The sequence below is a fragment of the Lethenteron reissneri genome, chromosome 63 (genome assembly GCF_015708825.2).
Source record: "Lethenteron reissneri isolate LAM-NWPU_2019-01 chromosome 63, ASM1570882v1, whole genome shotgun sequence".
Lineage (NCBI taxonomy): Eukaryota > Metazoa > Chordata > Hyperoartia > Petromyzontiformes > Petromyzontidae > Lethenteron > Lethenteron reissneri.
The window spans coordinates 440,935-457,134 of NC_083841.1; the positions used below are offsets into that span (position 1 = coordinate 440,935).

General features: G+C 49.6%; 8 non-coding genes across 8 annotated transcripts; all 8 read left to right on the forward strand.

Annotated features, from left to right (window-relative positions):
- Positions 1 to 7,030: 7,030 nt before the first annotated feature.
- TRNAK-UUU (transfer RNA lysine (anticodon UUU)) lies at positions 7,031 to 7,130 on the forward strand. The gene is made up of 2 exons: positions 7,031 to 7,067; positions 7,095 to 7,130. It is a non-coding gene; the product is annotated as a tRNA-Lys (tRNA).
- A 1,637-nt stretch (positions 7,131 to 8,767) lies between these two features.
- Positions 8,768 to 8,867, forward strand: TRNAK-UUU (transfer RNA lysine (anticodon UUU)). Its single transcript has 2 exons — positions 8,768 to 8,804; positions 8,832 to 8,867. It is a non-coding gene; the product is annotated as a tRNA-Lys (tRNA).
- Positions 8,868 to 9,940: 1,073 nt separating this feature from the next.
- Positions 9,941 to 10,040, forward strand: TRNAK-UUU (transfer RNA lysine (anticodon UUU)). The gene is made up of 2 exons: positions 9,941 to 9,977; positions 10,005 to 10,040. It is a non-coding gene; the product is annotated as a tRNA-Lys (tRNA).
- A 522-nt stretch (positions 10,041 to 10,562) lies between these two features.
- TRNAR-UCU (transfer RNA arginine (anticodon UCU)) lies at positions 10,563 to 10,664 on the forward strand. The gene is made up of 2 exons: positions 10,563 to 10,599; positions 10,629 to 10,664. It is a non-coding gene; the product is annotated as a tRNA-Arg (tRNA).
- Positions 10,665 to 11,737: 1,073 nt separating this feature from the next.
- On the forward strand, positions 11,738 to 11,837 carry TRNAK-UUU (transfer RNA lysine (anticodon UUU)). Its single transcript has 2 exons — positions 11,738 to 11,774; positions 11,802 to 11,837. It is a non-coding gene; the product is annotated as a tRNA-Lys (tRNA).
- Positions 11,838 to 13,466: 1,629 nt separating this feature from the next.
- Positions 13,467 to 13,566, forward strand: TRNAK-UUU (transfer RNA lysine (anticodon UUU)). The gene is made up of 2 exons: positions 13,467 to 13,503; positions 13,531 to 13,566. It is a non-coding gene; the product is annotated as a tRNA-Lys (tRNA).
- Positions 13,567 to 14,639: 1,073 nt separating this feature from the next.
- TRNAK-UUU (transfer RNA lysine (anticodon UUU)) lies at positions 14,640 to 14,739 on the forward strand. The gene is made up of 2 exons: positions 14,640 to 14,676; positions 14,704 to 14,739. It is a non-coding gene; the product is annotated as a tRNA-Lys (tRNA).
- A 1,107-nt stretch (positions 14,740 to 15,846) lies between these two features.
- TRNAR-UCU (transfer RNA arginine (anticodon UCU)) lies at positions 15,847 to 15,948 on the forward strand. The gene is made up of 2 exons: positions 15,847 to 15,883; positions 15,913 to 15,948. It is a non-coding gene; the product is annotated as a tRNA-Arg (tRNA).
- Positions 15,949 to 16,200: the final 252 nt, after the last annotated feature.

Below are 16,200 nucleotides of genomic sequence, written 5' to 3' on the forward strand. Positions count from 1 at the left end.
AGAGGGCTATATAAGGCGGTGCGCGCGGGGCGCTCGGGGAGTTGGTGACCAGCGAAGATTGAAGACGGCGGAGGAAGAGATAGGGCCCTGCGGTACCTAGTCCCGCTGTCCTTGTAAGGACCGGGGCTCTGTGTGACCCAGAGGCGGGACCCTGGGACCCGGGGCCGAACGTCCGTGTGAGGGCCGGCTCTCGGGACCCAGAGGTTGTGACCCACGCCCAAGCTGGGGTGGGTCTGTAGGCTCCACGGACGTTACGGGGCTGGAGTGTAGTGTGAGCATGCAGTGTGAGCATGCAGCGTGAGCCATAGTCACTACACGTGTCAGTGGAGTGTGTAGTGGGAGAGGTAGTGACCACACGTGTCAGTGAAGTGTGTGTAGTGTGAAGAATAGTGACCACACAGTGTATCGAGACAAGTCAAAGTTTAATAAAAAGTGTGCTACCCGTCAAGAGGTTTCCTGCCGTCATTCTGAATACTTCAACTGGCGTCAGAAGTGAAACAGTCTTCCAGGCATGGATACAAGGAAGACCCGTCGGACCCACGGGATTGACCGCGAGGATAACCTTGACGACTCGGGCCAGCTGGCATCGGGGGGAGAGGACGAGGAAATGCCGACGCCGCAGGACCCGCCGAGGTCGCCGGACGAGCGACTGGGTACCGATTCCGTACTCCGCGAGGCGCACTCCCGTCTGGCAGAGCTGCTGCTTGCCGCCGCGTCCATCCTGGCAGAGATCAACACGTCGGGAGGAGCGGGGACGTCGGCGGACTTTCAAAAGGCTCGCCCCGCAGATTCCCGCCAAAATGACTTGGCGATTCCCGCCATTTCTACTGCGCGGACATCTTTTGGCGGGAACGGGGAGCAACACGTGGCGGCGGTTCTCCAAGCGCGCCCGCTTACGTCATCAACGCGCGCTGCGGACCGCCATCAGCCTCCCACCATTGGGGCCGCCATCTTACAGACCGACGGGGCGGCGGAGAGGAACCACGTGGCAGAGGACGACGACTTCATCTTCCAGCAGCGCCTTCCCACGTTGTCGGCCTTCAAGGCGGAAGGCGGCGACTGGGGCGCATTCCAGCGCAGGTTTCTGGCGCATCAAGAAATGTCGGCCTGGTCCGACGCTACGGCGCTGCGGGCACTGCCTGCCATGTTGGACGACGACGCGCTCGCGGCCTTCAGGTCCGCACGGAGGTCGGACCGCTCCACGCTTAAGGCTGCGCTGGGTCTCATGGCCAAGGTCTACGGACCTCCGTCGGCGTGTCGCCATCACTTTTACGGCCGACGGAAGGCGGTCACGGAGACCGCGCTTGCCTACCGCACGGCGTTGTTGGCTCTCGCCGACGCCGCGTTCCCTCATATGGACGAGGAGGGCCAGGACGCGATGGTCCTGGAGCAACTGCTCAAGTTGGCGCAGGACCTGGGGGTCCCCATCAACACGGCCGACGAGGTCGATATTTCTTCTTTGCGGGTCGCAACAAGTACGAGGTACGAGGTCCTCCAGCGTAAACAGGGGGGTGTCTGCACTGCTGCCGTGGCCTCAGCTCCGGGCCCGGGAGTCACCGAGCCCCAAGTCGTCAGCCCACGAGAGGAGGCGTTCACCGCGGGACGACCGGGGGACTGGAGGTCGGGGGGTCGTTCGCCTCTGCGATCGGCCCGCAAGCTGGAGCAACCGAGACCTCCGGCGTCCCTCGTCACGTGTTATAACTGCGGCCTCCGGGGCCACGTGGCGTCCGGTTGCCGCGCTCCACGTCAGCGCGCCACGGGACATCGGCTGGACGACGACCAAGGCCCTAAGTCATCCCTACTACCCCCGGCAAGTCGCGGCACCTCACATGCTCGGCCTACAGGCGCGACACACATGGGCCGTCGCGTTGCGCCGGAGGAAGGCCAGTTAGGGATCGGGGATTCGGTTCGGCGAGGGGGGTTCGTGCGGGACCGAGGGGACATAAAATGGTCTGAGTTGGGGCACAGGATAGTGGCTGCGTCGGCGGGATCATTGGTCGTCCCGGGATTCATTGACGGGGTCGAGGTCAGGGTGCTAGTGGACACGGGGGCGTCGGCGACTATTATATCAGACCTCATTTACAACATTCTCCCCGTCCAATGTCGACCTCTACTCCCAGTGGACGTGCCATTTTACGCGGCAAATGGGGGCTCGTTGGGCATTGTCGGCCAGATTAAGGCATCCATTTGCATTGGAGATATTAAATTGTCGGGACCCGTTTTCGTTTCTTCCTCATTAGCAGTTCCTTGTCTGTTGGGCACAGACTTTTTGGCTAAAATGCCCATTAAAATTCTCATCGATCAGCGTTGCATTGAGCTACCATCGGGTCGCCGTATTTCATTTTTGTCGAGTCCTACCGAAATTCGAACGGCGTGCGCTACGATACAAGCGCTGGCGACGCACACTGTGCACGTGCCTCCGGGTTCACAGATGTTAATTCCCCTCCGGTTGAGGAAACCATTGGTTGGGGAGACCTCGGAACAGGGAATGCTTTTGGGTCCTTCAAATAGGGCTGTCGGGGGTCTCGATTTGTCGGTGGCTCACACTTTGGTTCGGGCTGACAAGGACCCTTTCGTGATGGTTTTAATCGCCGGTTCGAGGCCGGCCGTTATTCAGCAGGGCACTGTGCTAGCTCACGCGGCACGGGTCCCTGGGGAAGAGCGCCTGGTTGCGCATGTTGATCCAAACCCGACGCGGAACAATCCATCGAGGGAGGACCTTGAATGGGTCGATTCGCTGTGCGCGGACTCGAACGATTTGTCTACAGTACAGTTGGGTGCGCTGCGTGCGTTGCTGATAGAATTTTCTGATGTGTTCAGTAAGCATAAATATGGCATCGGGTGCATGGGCCTGTTGCGCCACCATATTGAAACAGGCGATGCGGCACCGGTTAGGCTAAATCCCTTCCGGCTGAGTCCTGTTGAGAAGGAACACGTTCAGTCGGCCGTCAACGATATGCTAAGGGCCGACATTATTTCGCCTTCCTCCAGTCCTTGGGGGGCACCTATTGTGCTGGTTAAAAAGCAAGACGGCTCCTTGCGATTCTGCGTAGATTTCCGTCGCCTGAATAAAATATCCGTGGCTGACGCGTATCCGCTCCCCAGAATGGACGAGTCCCTCGATGCATTGTCTGGTGCGCGATATTTTTCAACTCTTGATTTACTGTCGGGATTCTGGCAGCTGCCACTCGACGAGGAGTCTAGACCTAAGACAGCATTTCGGACTCCAGGGGGCCTGTTTCAGTTTAACCGGTTACCCATGGGACTTCACTCCGCTCCCGCGACGTTTCAGCGCCTTATGGAATTGGTCTTGTCGGGCTTGCAATGGGAAACTTGCTTGATTTACCTGGACGATGTCATTGTTTTCAGTAAAACGTTCGAGGAACACCTCCAGCGGCTGAGAGGAGTATTTTTGCGGATGCGATCGGCTAAATTAAAGTTTAAACCGGCCAAATGCCACCTTCTTCGTAAGTCCGTGAGATACTTGGGACACATTGTCGATTCTTCAGGGATCTCTACCGATCCCGCGAAGACGAACTGTGTCAGTTCATGGCCAACGCCCACGTCGGTTTCGGACGTGCGCAGTTTCATCGGTTTTGCTTCGTACTACCGCCGATTCGTTGAGCATTTCGCCACCATTGCAAAACCCTTGCACGCTCTAACGGCAAAAGGAGTCAAGTTCCGATGGGGACCGGAGGAGGAGGCCGCGTTCTGCTCCCTCCGGGACGCCTTGGTGGGTGCCCCGCCCTTGCGTTATCCTGACTTTACAAGTCCCTTCTTGCTAGACACGGATGCTAGCAACACGGGCATTGGGGGGGTGCTCTCACAGGTCGTCGGGGGAGTCGAAAGGGTGGTCGCCTATGGTAGCAGGGTTTTGTCGCCGGCGGAGCAGCGCTACTGCGTCACCCGTCGCGAGTTGCTGGCGATTGTTTTTTTTGTGCAGCAGTTTAGACCGTATCTCTATGGCCGTCACTTTACGGTCCGGACGGACCACGCGGCGCTTCAGTATTCATTGAGGGTCGCCCAGCCCTCGGGCCAATTGTCACGGTGGTTGGAAGTCCTCCAGGACTATCAGTTCACGACCACGTACCGTAAGGGGTTGCGCCACACTAACGCCGATGCCCTGTCGCGATTGTCGCCTTGTCACAAATGTGCGTGCTTGTTGGGATCGGCGCGCTGTAAACCGCCAGCTGCGGAAAGTATGGGGGTGTTGGCCGCTACCCCGGATGCACCGATCGGTGATGTTCCCGCTACCCCTGTGGGAGAGGACTCGCTGCTCTCACTGTCGCTGATTGAGTGGGGCCGTCTCCAAATGGCTGACAGCTCCTTGCTAGCGTTGCGTCGCAGGGCGGGGGGTCCCGAGGAGGGCCGGGAACGAACTGGTTCCTGGGTACTCAGGCAGGGCCTGTTAATGAGATGGGACAATTTGTCTCGGCGCCACGCACTCGTGGTGCCTTCCGTTGTGCGGGGGAAAGTTGTCCTGGCCGCGCATGAACGCCTCTTGCATTTGGGGGTAAACAAAACGCTTGCTCTGCTTCAGCGTGACTATTATTGGCCGGGGATGGGAAGTGATGTGGTGAATATCCTAAAGGGGTGTGTTGAGTGCGCCAGACGAAAACCACCGCCAGTGGCGTCAAATCCACCACTGCAATCTATTCAGGTCTTGCGCACTAACGAGCTCGTGACGCTTGATATTTTGGGGCCTTTTCCAGTCACGCCTAGGGGTAACAAGTACCTGTTGGTTGGTGTAGAATACTTTACCCGGTGGCCTATGGCGTGGCCACTCGCCAACCAGTCGGCGGCAGCTGTGACGGACGCCTTTGTCCAGGGCTATGTTTTGGACAAGGGGGCTCCCGAACGCTTGCTGACCGACCAAGGGAAAAAATTTTCAAGTAAATTATTGCAAGAGGTGTGCGACCTATTGGGTACTAAGAAGGTGCGTACCTCCCCGTACCACCCACAGACAGACGGGATGGTGGAGCGACTCCACAGAACTTTGACTTCTATGTTGTGCCAGCAGGTGTGTGAGGCACATGTTGACTGGGACCTGCAGGTCCCTGGGGTCCTCGCCGCGTATAGAATGGCTCCCCATGCAGCAACGGGATTTTCCCCATTCTATCTGATGTATGGTCGGGAAGCCGACCCGCCCATGGAAACGCAGCTGGGACTGTCCACGCCACGAACGAATTCGAAATTGGCTGAACATATTAAATTTAACATTCATAAGCTGACCGAGGCACGGGAGGCCGCACGGCTTAATTCGCGGGCTCGCCAAATTGCCAACGAGCGTTTGCGTGCACGGAAGGTGTCCGTGCACAACTGGAAACCAGGCGACAGGGCCTGGCTGCACTGCCCTCAGGCACCTTTGGCTACGTCGCCTAAATTGTTGAGGCCATGGCGGGGACCCGTGGAGGTCGTGCGGGTTGCACGCCCCCAGTGTGTTCAGATAAAATGGGGAAAGCGCCATTGGTACGTTCACCCCTCCCGACTGAAACCGTTCTCGCCTCCATATGGCCTCCCTTTGTGTCATGAGAGCCGAGCATGTGACGTGACCGACGACCTAAGGGGGAAATTGTCTCCGCCTGATCCTCACATGTCTCCGCCTGATCCGCTCCCAGGTGTCCCGGAACTGACAGCTGCCGACCACCGGCGGCTGGATCCCCGCGGCGCGACCGGTCCTTCCAGGCCCGATCCGCGCCTTCCAGAGCTGCCGGAGCCACCAGACCGTCGTCAGCGTCCCGTCCCATACGATGGACCGGCCAGGCAGACTCGCGCTCAGTCGCGCAACTTTTCGTGACCAACCGGCTGAGGAGCCGATGCGGCCGGAGAGCCTCGTCACTGCGTTCCCCGTCCGCTCGGCCGCTCTAGCACCCCGGTGGGGGAGCGAGCGGAGGGGGGGGGGGGATCGATAGTCTCAGAGACACTGGACACGTTCTTTTTCTCGGACTTGCTTTTATTGCGCTGTTCGTCGGTTTGTACATAACTTGTTGTCTAGGTGTTGTGTGTTGTTGTTGGTTTTTTTTTTTGTGTGTTGTTTGTCGGTTTGTACATAGGTTGTTGTTTGGTGTTATGTCGTTGTGTTGTTGTTGTTGTGTTACGGGGCACACTGGGGGGGGTTGGGTTTTTGTTGTGTTACTATTGTTGTTGTTGTTGTGTTGTTTAGCAGCCAGGCCGGCTGCGAGCTATGTGGGAGGGGGTGATGTAGTGGTGATACGCGCTGACAGTGGGGATCGTGGGGCAGCGCGTGGTGATTGGCTGTGTGCCGGTGACGCGCGCTGACGGTGAGGGATCACAGGGCAGCGCGGGGTCATGGGTTATGTGGTGGTGATTGGCTGTGTGTTGGTGACGCGCGCTGACAGGGAGTGATCGTGTGGCAGCGCGGGGCGATTGGTTGTGTAGTGGTAACACGCGCTGGGAAAACGGATCGTAGGAACAGCGCGCCGTGATTGGTCGACTAGTGGGCGCTCACATCGCGGTCCGCAAGAGGGCTATATAAGGCGGTGCGCGCGGGCGCTCGGGGAGTTGGTGACCAGCGAAGATTGAAGACGGCGGAGGAAGAGATAGGGCCCTGCGGTACCTAGTCCCGCTGTCCTTGTAAGGACCGGGGCTCTGTGTGACCCAGAGGCGGGACCCTGGGACCCGGGGCCGAACGTCCGTGTGAGGGCCGGCTCTCGGGACCCAGAGGTTGTGACCCACGCCCAAGCTGGGGTGGGTCTGTAGGCTCCACGGACGTTACGGGGCTGGAGTGTAGTGTGAGCATGCAGTGTGAGCATGCAGCGTGAGCCATAGTCACTACACGTGTCAGTGGAGTGTGTAGTGGGAGAGGTAGTGACCACACGTGTCAGTGAAGTGTGTGTAGTGTGAAGAATAGTGACCACACGGTATATCGAGAAAAGTCAAAGTTTAATAAAAAGTGTGCTACCCGTCAAGAGGTTTCCTGCCGTCATTCTGAATACTTCACATGTTTCACTCAAAGCACGTGCTGGGAGCAGTATAGTCATGAAGACTAATTGAATAGTACTCACACAGAGCCTGGTTAGCTCAGTCGGTAGAGCATCAGACTTTTAAGAGGGATTTGGAATCATGTCACAGACATCTGAGGGTCCAGGGTTCAAGTCCCTGAGTGGGCGTGACGTTTTATCACTTGTTGGAATGATATGATTCTCTTAAATGTGTCGTCACTTGATTTGATCGACTCTAACTACAGGATATAAGAAAATAGTGAAAGGCATATTTTTCGAGAATATATATCACGACATTACTAAACTTACAATATGCCTAATTTCCGTATTTGTCCCTTCACGTAATATATATTTACACAGACCTGATCTAATACAGACTAAATAGGATCTATATAATGTATGTTTACAAGTATAATGGGTTCAACTGAGTCGCAGACGAAGACGTGGAGACAACACATTTATTCAGTTCCAACCCACGAGGTAACTTTCCCCTTAACAGAATAACAACCTAAGGTGGTGACCACCAGGCTAACTACACTACTAGTCACTACGTAATTGCTACTACGGACCGGACCAACGGCTTCGACCCGGGTTCACGTGTTCGAGACTCATTGAACGGAGATCGTAGATGAAGGGTTTCTTCCAGGATGAACAACAATCCTGGTCCCTCTCGGGACCCGGCTTATATTCTCTGTGACGTGCCGGCTCCGCCCTTGGCCACGCCCACCTTCCAGAATCCTGGGGAAGGATCTGGGTCCAATCACGTGACCACCCCCAGCCCCCTCCTGGGGCCCCTTTGCAGACTTAACTGGTCACGTGTCCTCCCGGGTCAAGTAGAGTTCCATGGCCTCGAGTAACCTCATCCTTCGGCCGGCACCCACACACCCTGTCTTGTAGGGTCGGCACTGCACGCAAGTCGTGGTGCCATCTGGCACTATCATTCAGCGCTCACCGGGCCCCTCTAGGGCCGGTACTACACCCACACCACTGTGGTATCCGCGATGTCACTACACGTGCATCAAATATCATCTGCAGTGCTGTGAAGGTGTCTAGTCTGAACATCTATAGAATCTGCACTTGTGTAAATCTATTAAATATATCATGGCCATGTATAAATCTAATTCATGAAAATGTACATGCACCATTGAATGCAAGCATTGTGAACAATATGAAAACATGTATATGGACATACGAATATGGTAGGTGATATCTCTCACGTTCATTTGTTATTTGATCCCCCATTTTTGGAATGACATTCACTTTCATGAAGGATAATTTAATGATAGTCACTCAGAGCCCGGTTAGCTCAGTCGGTAGAGCATCAGATGTCTTGAACATGAATGTGGATTCATGTCTAAGACATCTGAGGGATCACGGTTCAAGTCCCTGACTGGGCGTGATGTTGTATTTTTGGTTGGTAAGATATTATTTTCGTCAATGAATCGGGACGATAATCCATAGACTCTAATCACTGGAGAATATAAAATTACCATGGGCATATTTTGGACAATATAAGTCGCTCAGAAATGTAGAATACTCAAAGCATTCTTTACCTAGAAATTATCGTGACTCTATCGGATCTATCACAGACTATATATCATATAGATGTAAATAATACAAAATCCAAAGTGTGGTGAAGGTGTCAAACCAATCCTATTTGCATTTATAAATCTGTATGTAGATGAACCTATAATATACATGGTCGCTGGATATGAAACAGATTCAAACATGAATACATGTTTATCTCAGAGCAACTCCTGTGAGCATTATAGTCATGAAGACTAATTGAATGATCCTCACTCAGAGCCTGGTTAGCTCAGTCGGTAGAGCATCAGACTTTTAAGAGGAATCTGGATTAATGTCACAGATATCTGAGGGTCCAGGGTTCAAGTCCCTGACTGGGCGTGATGTTTTATCAGTTGTTGGAATGATAATATCCTTTTAAATGTGTCGACACATGATTCGATCGACTCTAAATACAGGATATAAGAAAATAGTGAAAGCCATGTTTTTCGAGAATATAAATCACGACATTACTAAACTTACAATATTCCTAATTGCCGTATTTGTCCCTTCACGTATTATATTTACAGAGACCTGATCTAATACAGACTAAATAGGATCTATATAATGTATGTTTAGAAGTATAATGGGTTCAACTGAGTCGCAGACGTAGATGCAACACATTTATTCAGTTCCAACACACGAGGTAGCTTTCCCCTTAACAGAATAACAACCTAAGGTGGTGACCACCAGGCTAACTACACTAGTCACAATGTAACTGCTACTATGGACCGGACCAACGGCTTCGACCCGGGTTCACGTGTTGGAGGACTCATTGAACGGAGATCGTAGATGACGGGGTTCTTCCAGGATGAACAACAATCCCGGCCCCTCTCGGGACCCGGCTTATATTCTCTGTGACGTGGCCGGCTCCACCTTTGGCCACGCCCACCTTCGAGAATCCTGAGGAAGGATCTGGGTCCAAATCACGTGACCAGCCCCCTCCTGGGGCCTTTTTGCAGACTTAACTGGTCACGTGTCCATGGCCTCGAGTAACCTCATCCTTCGGCCGGCACCCACACACCCTGTCTTGAAGGGTCGGCACTGCCCGCAAGGCGTGGTGCCATCTGGCACTATCATTCAGCGTTCACCGGGCCCCTATAGGGCCGGTACTACACCCACACCACGGTGGTATGTCACTACACGTGCATCATATATCATCTGCAGTGCTGTGAAGGTGTATAGTCTGAACATCTAAAGAATGTGCATTTGTGTAAATCTATTAAATATATCGTGGCCATGTATAAATCTAATGCATGAACATGTACATGCAAGCACTGTGAACAATATGGAAACATGTATATGGACATATGAATATGGTAGGTGATATCTCTCACTTTCAACTGTTATTTGATTTCCCATTTATGGAATGACATTCACTTTCATGAAGGATAATTTAATGATATTGACACAGAGCCCGGTTAGCTCAGTCGGTAGAGCATCAGACTTTTAAGAGGCATTTGGATTCATGTCACTGATATCTGAGGGTCCAGGGTTCAAGTCCCTGACTGGGCGTAATGTTTTATCACTTGTTGGAATGATATTATTCTCTTAAATGTGTCGTCACTTGATTCGATCGACTCTAAAAACAGGATATAAGAAAATAGTGAAAGGTATGTTTTTGGAGAATATAAATCACAAAATTACTAAACTTACAATATTTCTCGTTTTCGTATTTGTCTCTCCTTGTTATATATATTTACAGAGATCTGATCTACTACAGACTCAATAGGATCTATAGAAAGTATGTTTACATGCATCATATATCATCTGCAGTGATGTGAAGGTGCAGAGTCTGTACATCCATAGAATGTGCACTTGTATAAATCTATAAACTATATCGTGGTCATATATAAAATCTAATTCATACACATGTACATACACAATTGAATGCAAGCACTGTGAACATTATGGAAAAACATCTTTGGAGAAACGAATGTGGTAGGTGCTATCTCTCACGTTCATTTGTTATTTTATCCCGCATTTTTGGAATGACATTCACTTTCATGAAGGATAATTTAATGATAGTCACTCAGGGCCCGGTTAGCTCAGTCGGTAGAGCATCAGATGTCTTAGACATGAATGTGGATTCATGTCTAAGACATCTGAGGGTCCAGGGTTCAAGTCCCTGACTGGGCGTGACGTTTTATCAGTTGTTGGAATGATAATATCCTTTTAAATGTGTCGACACATGATTCGATCGACTCTAAATACAGGATATAAGAAAATAGTGAAAGCCATGTTTTTCGAGAATATAAATCACGACATTACTAAACTTACAATATTCCTAATTTCCGTATTTGTCCCTTCACGTATTATATTTACAGAGACCTGATCTAATACAGACTAAATAGGATCTATATAATGTATGTTTAGAAGTATAATGGGTTCAACTGAGTCGCAGACGTAGATGCAACACATTTATTCAGTTCCAACACACGAGGTAGCTTTCCCCTTAACAGAATAACAACCTAAGGTGGTGACCACCAGGCTAACTACACTAGTCACAATGTAACTGCTACTATGGACCGGACCAACGGCTTCGACCCGGGTTCACGTGTTGGAGGACTCATTGAACGGAGATCGTAGATGACGGGGTTCTTCCAGGATGAACAACAATCCCGGCCCCTCTCGGGACCCGGCTTATATTCTCTGTGACGTGGCCGGCTCCACCTTTGGCCACGCCCACCTTCGAGAATCCTGAGGAAGGATCTGGGTCCAAATCACGTGACCAGCCCCCTCCTGGGGCCTTTTTGCAGACTTAACTGGTCACGTGTCCATGGCCTCGAGTAACCTCATCCTTCGGCCGGCACCCACACACCCTGTCTTGAAGGGTCGGCACTGCCCGCAAGGCGTGGTGCCATCTGGCACTATCATTCAGCGTTCACCGGGCCCCTATAGGGCCGGTACTACACCCACACCACGGTGGTATGTCACTACACGTGCATCATATATCATCTGCAGTGCTGTGAAGGTGTATAGTCTGAACATCTAAAGAATGTGCATTTGTGTAAATCTATTAAATATATCGTGGCCATGTATAAATCTAATGCATGAACATGTACATGCAAGCACTGTGAACAATATGGAAACATGTATATGGACATATGAATATGGTAGGTGATATCTCTCACTTTCAACTGTTATTTGATTTCCCATTTATGGAATGACATTCACTTTCATGAAGGATAATTTAATGATATTGACACAGAGCCTGGTTAGCTCAGTCGGTAGAGCATCAGACTTTTAAAAGGCATTTGGATTCATGTCACTGATATCTGAGGGTCCAGGGTTCAAGTCCCTGACTGGGCGTGATGTTTTATCACTTGTTGGAATGATATTATTCTCTTAAATGTGTCGTCACTTGATTCGATCGACTCTAAAAACAGGATATAAGAAAATAGTGAAAGGTATGTTTTTGGAGAATATAAATCACAAAATTACTAAACTTACAATATTTCTCGTTTTCGTATTTGTCCCTTCACGTAATATATATTTACACAGACCTGATCTAATACAGAATAAATTGGATCTATATAATGTATGTTTACAAGTATAATGGGTTCAACTGAGTCGCAGATGTAGAGGCAACACATTTATTCAGTTCCAACACACGAGGTAGCTTTCCCCTTAACAGAATAACAACATCAGGTGGTGACCACCAGGCTAACTACACTAGTCACTACGTAACTGCTACTATGGACCGGACCAACGGCTTCGATCCGGGTTCACGTGTTCGAGACTCATTGAACGGAGATCGTAGATGAAGGGTTTCTTCCAGGATGAACAACAATCCCGGCCCGTCTCGGGACCCGGGTTATATTCTCTGTGACGTGGCCGGCTCCGCCTTTGGCCACGCCCACCTTCCAGAATCCTGGGGAAGGATCTGGGTCCCAATCGCGTGACCACCCCCAGCCCCTCCTAGGGCCCCTTTGCAGACTTTACTGGTCACGTGTCTACCTGGGTCAAGTGGAGTGCCATGGCCTCGAGTAACCTCATCCTTCGGCCGGCACCCACAAACCCTGTCTTGTAGGGTCGGCACTGCACGCAAGTCGTGGTGCCATCTGGTGCTATCATTCAGCGCTCACCTGGCCCCTCTAGGGCCGGTACTACACCCACACCACTGTGGTATCCGCGATGTCACTACACGTGCATCATATATCATCTGCAGTGCTGTGAAGGTGTCTAGTCTGAACATCTATAGAATCTGCACTTGTGTAAATCTATTAAATATATCATGGCCATGTATAAATCTAATTCATGAAAATGTACATGCACCATTGAATGCAAGCATTGTGAACAATATGAAAACATGTATATGGACATACGAATATGGTAGGTGATATCTCTCACGTTCATTTGTTATTTGATCCCCCATTTTTGGAATGACATTCACTTTCATGAAGGATAATTTAATGATAGTCACTCAGAGCCCGGTTAGCTCAGTCGGTAGAGCATCAGATGTCTTGAACATGAATGTGGATTCATGTCTAAGACATCTGAGGGATCACGGTTCAAGTCCCTGACTGGGCGTGACGTTGTATTTTTGGTTGGTAAGATATTATTTTCGTCAATGAATCGGGACGATAATCCATAGACTCTAATCACTGGAGAATATAAAATTACCATGGGCATATTTTGGACAATATAAGTCGCTCAGAAATGTAGAATACTCAAAGCATTCTTTACCTAGAAATTATCGTGACTCTATCGGATCTATCACAGACTATATATCATATAGATGTAAATAATACATAATCCAAAGTGTGGTGAAGGTGTCAAACCAATCCTATTTGCATTTATAAATCTGTATGTAGATGAACCTATAATATACATGGTCGCTGGATATGAAACAGATTCAAACATGAATACATGTTTATCTCAGAGCAACTCCTGTGAGCATTATAGTCATGAAGACTAATTGAATGATCCTCACTCAGAGCCTGGTTAGCTCAGTCGGTAGAGCATCAGACTTTTAAGAGGAATCTGGATTAATGTCACAGATATCTGAGGGTCCAGGGTTCAAGTCCCTGACTGGGCGTGATGTTTTATCAGTTGTTGGAATGATAATATCCTTTTAAATGTGTCGACACATGATTCGATCGACTCTAAATACAGGATATAAGAAAATAGTGAAAGCCATGTTTTTCGAGAATATAAATCACGACATTACTAAACTTACAATATTCCTAATTGCCGTATTTGTCCCTTCACGTATTATATTTACAGAGACCTGATCTAATACAGACTAAATAGGATCTATATAATGTATGTTTAGAAGTATAATGGGTTCAACTGAGTCGCAGACGTAGATGCAACACATTTATTCAGTTCCAACACACGAGGTAGCTTTCCCCTTAACAGAATAACAACCTAAGGTGGTGACCACCAGGCTAACTACACTAGTCACAATGTAACTGCTACTATGGACCGGACCAACGGCTTCGACCCGGGTTCACGTGTTGGAGGACTCATTGAACGGAGATCGTAGATGACGGGGTTCTTCCAGGATGAACAACAATCCCGGCCCCTCTCGGGACCCGGCTTATATTCTCTGTGACGTGGCCGGCTCCACCTTTGGCCACGCCCACCTTCGAGAATCCTGAGGAAGGATCTGGGTCCAAATCACGTGACCAGCCCCCTCCTGGGGCCTTTTTGCAGACTTAACTGGTCACGTGTCCATGGCCTCGAGTAACCTCATCCTTCGGCCGGCACCCACACACCCTGTCTTGAAGGGTCGGCACTGCCCGCAAGGCGTGGTGCCATCTGGCACTATCATTCAGCGTTCACCGGGCCCCTATAGGGCCGGTACTACACCCACACCACGGTGGTATGTCACTACACGTGCATCATATATCATCTGCAGTGCTGTGAAGGTGTATAGTCTGAACATCTAAAGAATGTGCATTTGTGTAAATCTATTAAATATATCGTGGCCATGTATAAATCTAATGCATGAACATGTACATGCAAGCACTGTGAACAATATGGAAACATGTATATGGACATATGAATATGGTAGGTGATATCTCTCACTTTCAACTGTTATTTGATTTCCCATTTATGGAATGACATTCACTTTCATGAAGGATAATTTAATGATATTGACACAGAGCCCGGTTAGCTCAGTCGGTAGAGCATCAGACTTTTAAGAGGCATTTGGATTCATGTCACTGATATCTGAGGGTCCAGGGTTCAAGTCCCTGACTGGGCGTGATGTTTAATCACTTGTTGGAATGATATTATTCTCTTAAATGTGTCGTCACTTGATTCGATCGACTCTAAAAACAGGATATAAGAAAATAGTGAAAGGTATGTTTTTGGAGAATATAAATCACAAAATTACTAAACTTACAATATTTCTCGTTTTCGTATTTGTCCCTTCACGTAATATATATTTACACAGACCTGATCTAATACAGAATAAATTGGATCTATATAATGTATGTTTACAAGTATAATGGGTTCAACTGAGTCGCAGATGTAGAGGCAACACATTTATTCAGTTCCAACACACGAGGTAGCTTTCCCCTTAACAGAATAACAACCTCAGGTGGTGACCACCAGGCTAACTACACTAGTCACTACGTAACTGCTACTATGGACCGGACCAACGGCTTCGATCCGGGTTCACGTGTTCGAGACTCATTGAACGGAGATCGTAGATGAAGGGTTTCTTCCAGGATGAACAACAATCCCGGCCCGTCTCGGGACCCGGGTTATATTCTCTGTGACGTGGCCGGCTCCGCCTTTGGCCACGCCCACCTTCCAGAATCCTGGGGAAGGATCTGGGTCCCAATCGCGTGACCACCCCCAGCCCCTCCTAGGGCCCCTTTGCAGACTTTACTGGTCACGTGTCTACCTGGGTCAAGTGGAGTGCCATGGCCTCGAGTAACCTCATCCTTCGGCCGGCACCCACAAACCCTGTCTTGTAGGGTCGGCACTGCACGCAAGTCGTGGTGCCATCTGGTGCTATCATTCAGCGCTCACCCGGCCCCTCTAGGGCCGGTACTACACCCACACCACTGTGGTATCCGCGATGTCACTACACGTGCATCATATATCATCTGCAGTGCTGTGAAGGTGTCTAGTCTGAACATCTATAGAATCTGCACTTGTGTAAATGTATAAAATATATCGTGGCCATGTAAAAATCTAATTCATGAACATGTACATGCAAGCATTGTGAACAATATGGAAACATGTATATGGACATACGAATATGGTAGGTGATATCTCTCACTTTCATTTGTTATTTGATCCCATATTTTTGGAATGACATTCGCTTTCATGAAGGATAATTTAATGACATTGACTCAGAGCCCGGTTAGCTCAGTCGGTAGAGCATCAGATGTCTTAGACATGAATGTGGATGCATGTCTAAGACATCTGAGGGTCCAGGGTTCAAGTCCCTGACTGGGCGTGCCGTTTTTGTTATTGGCTGGTAAGATATTATTTTCGTCAATGAATCGGGACGATGATCCATAAACTCTAATCACTGGAGAATATAAAATAACCATGAGCATATTTGGACAATATAAGTCGCTCAGAAATGTAGAATACTCAATGCATTCTTTACCTGGAAATTATCGTGACTCTATCTGATCTATCACAGACTATATATCATATAGATGTAAATAATACTTAATCCAAAGTGTGGTGAAGGTGTCAAACC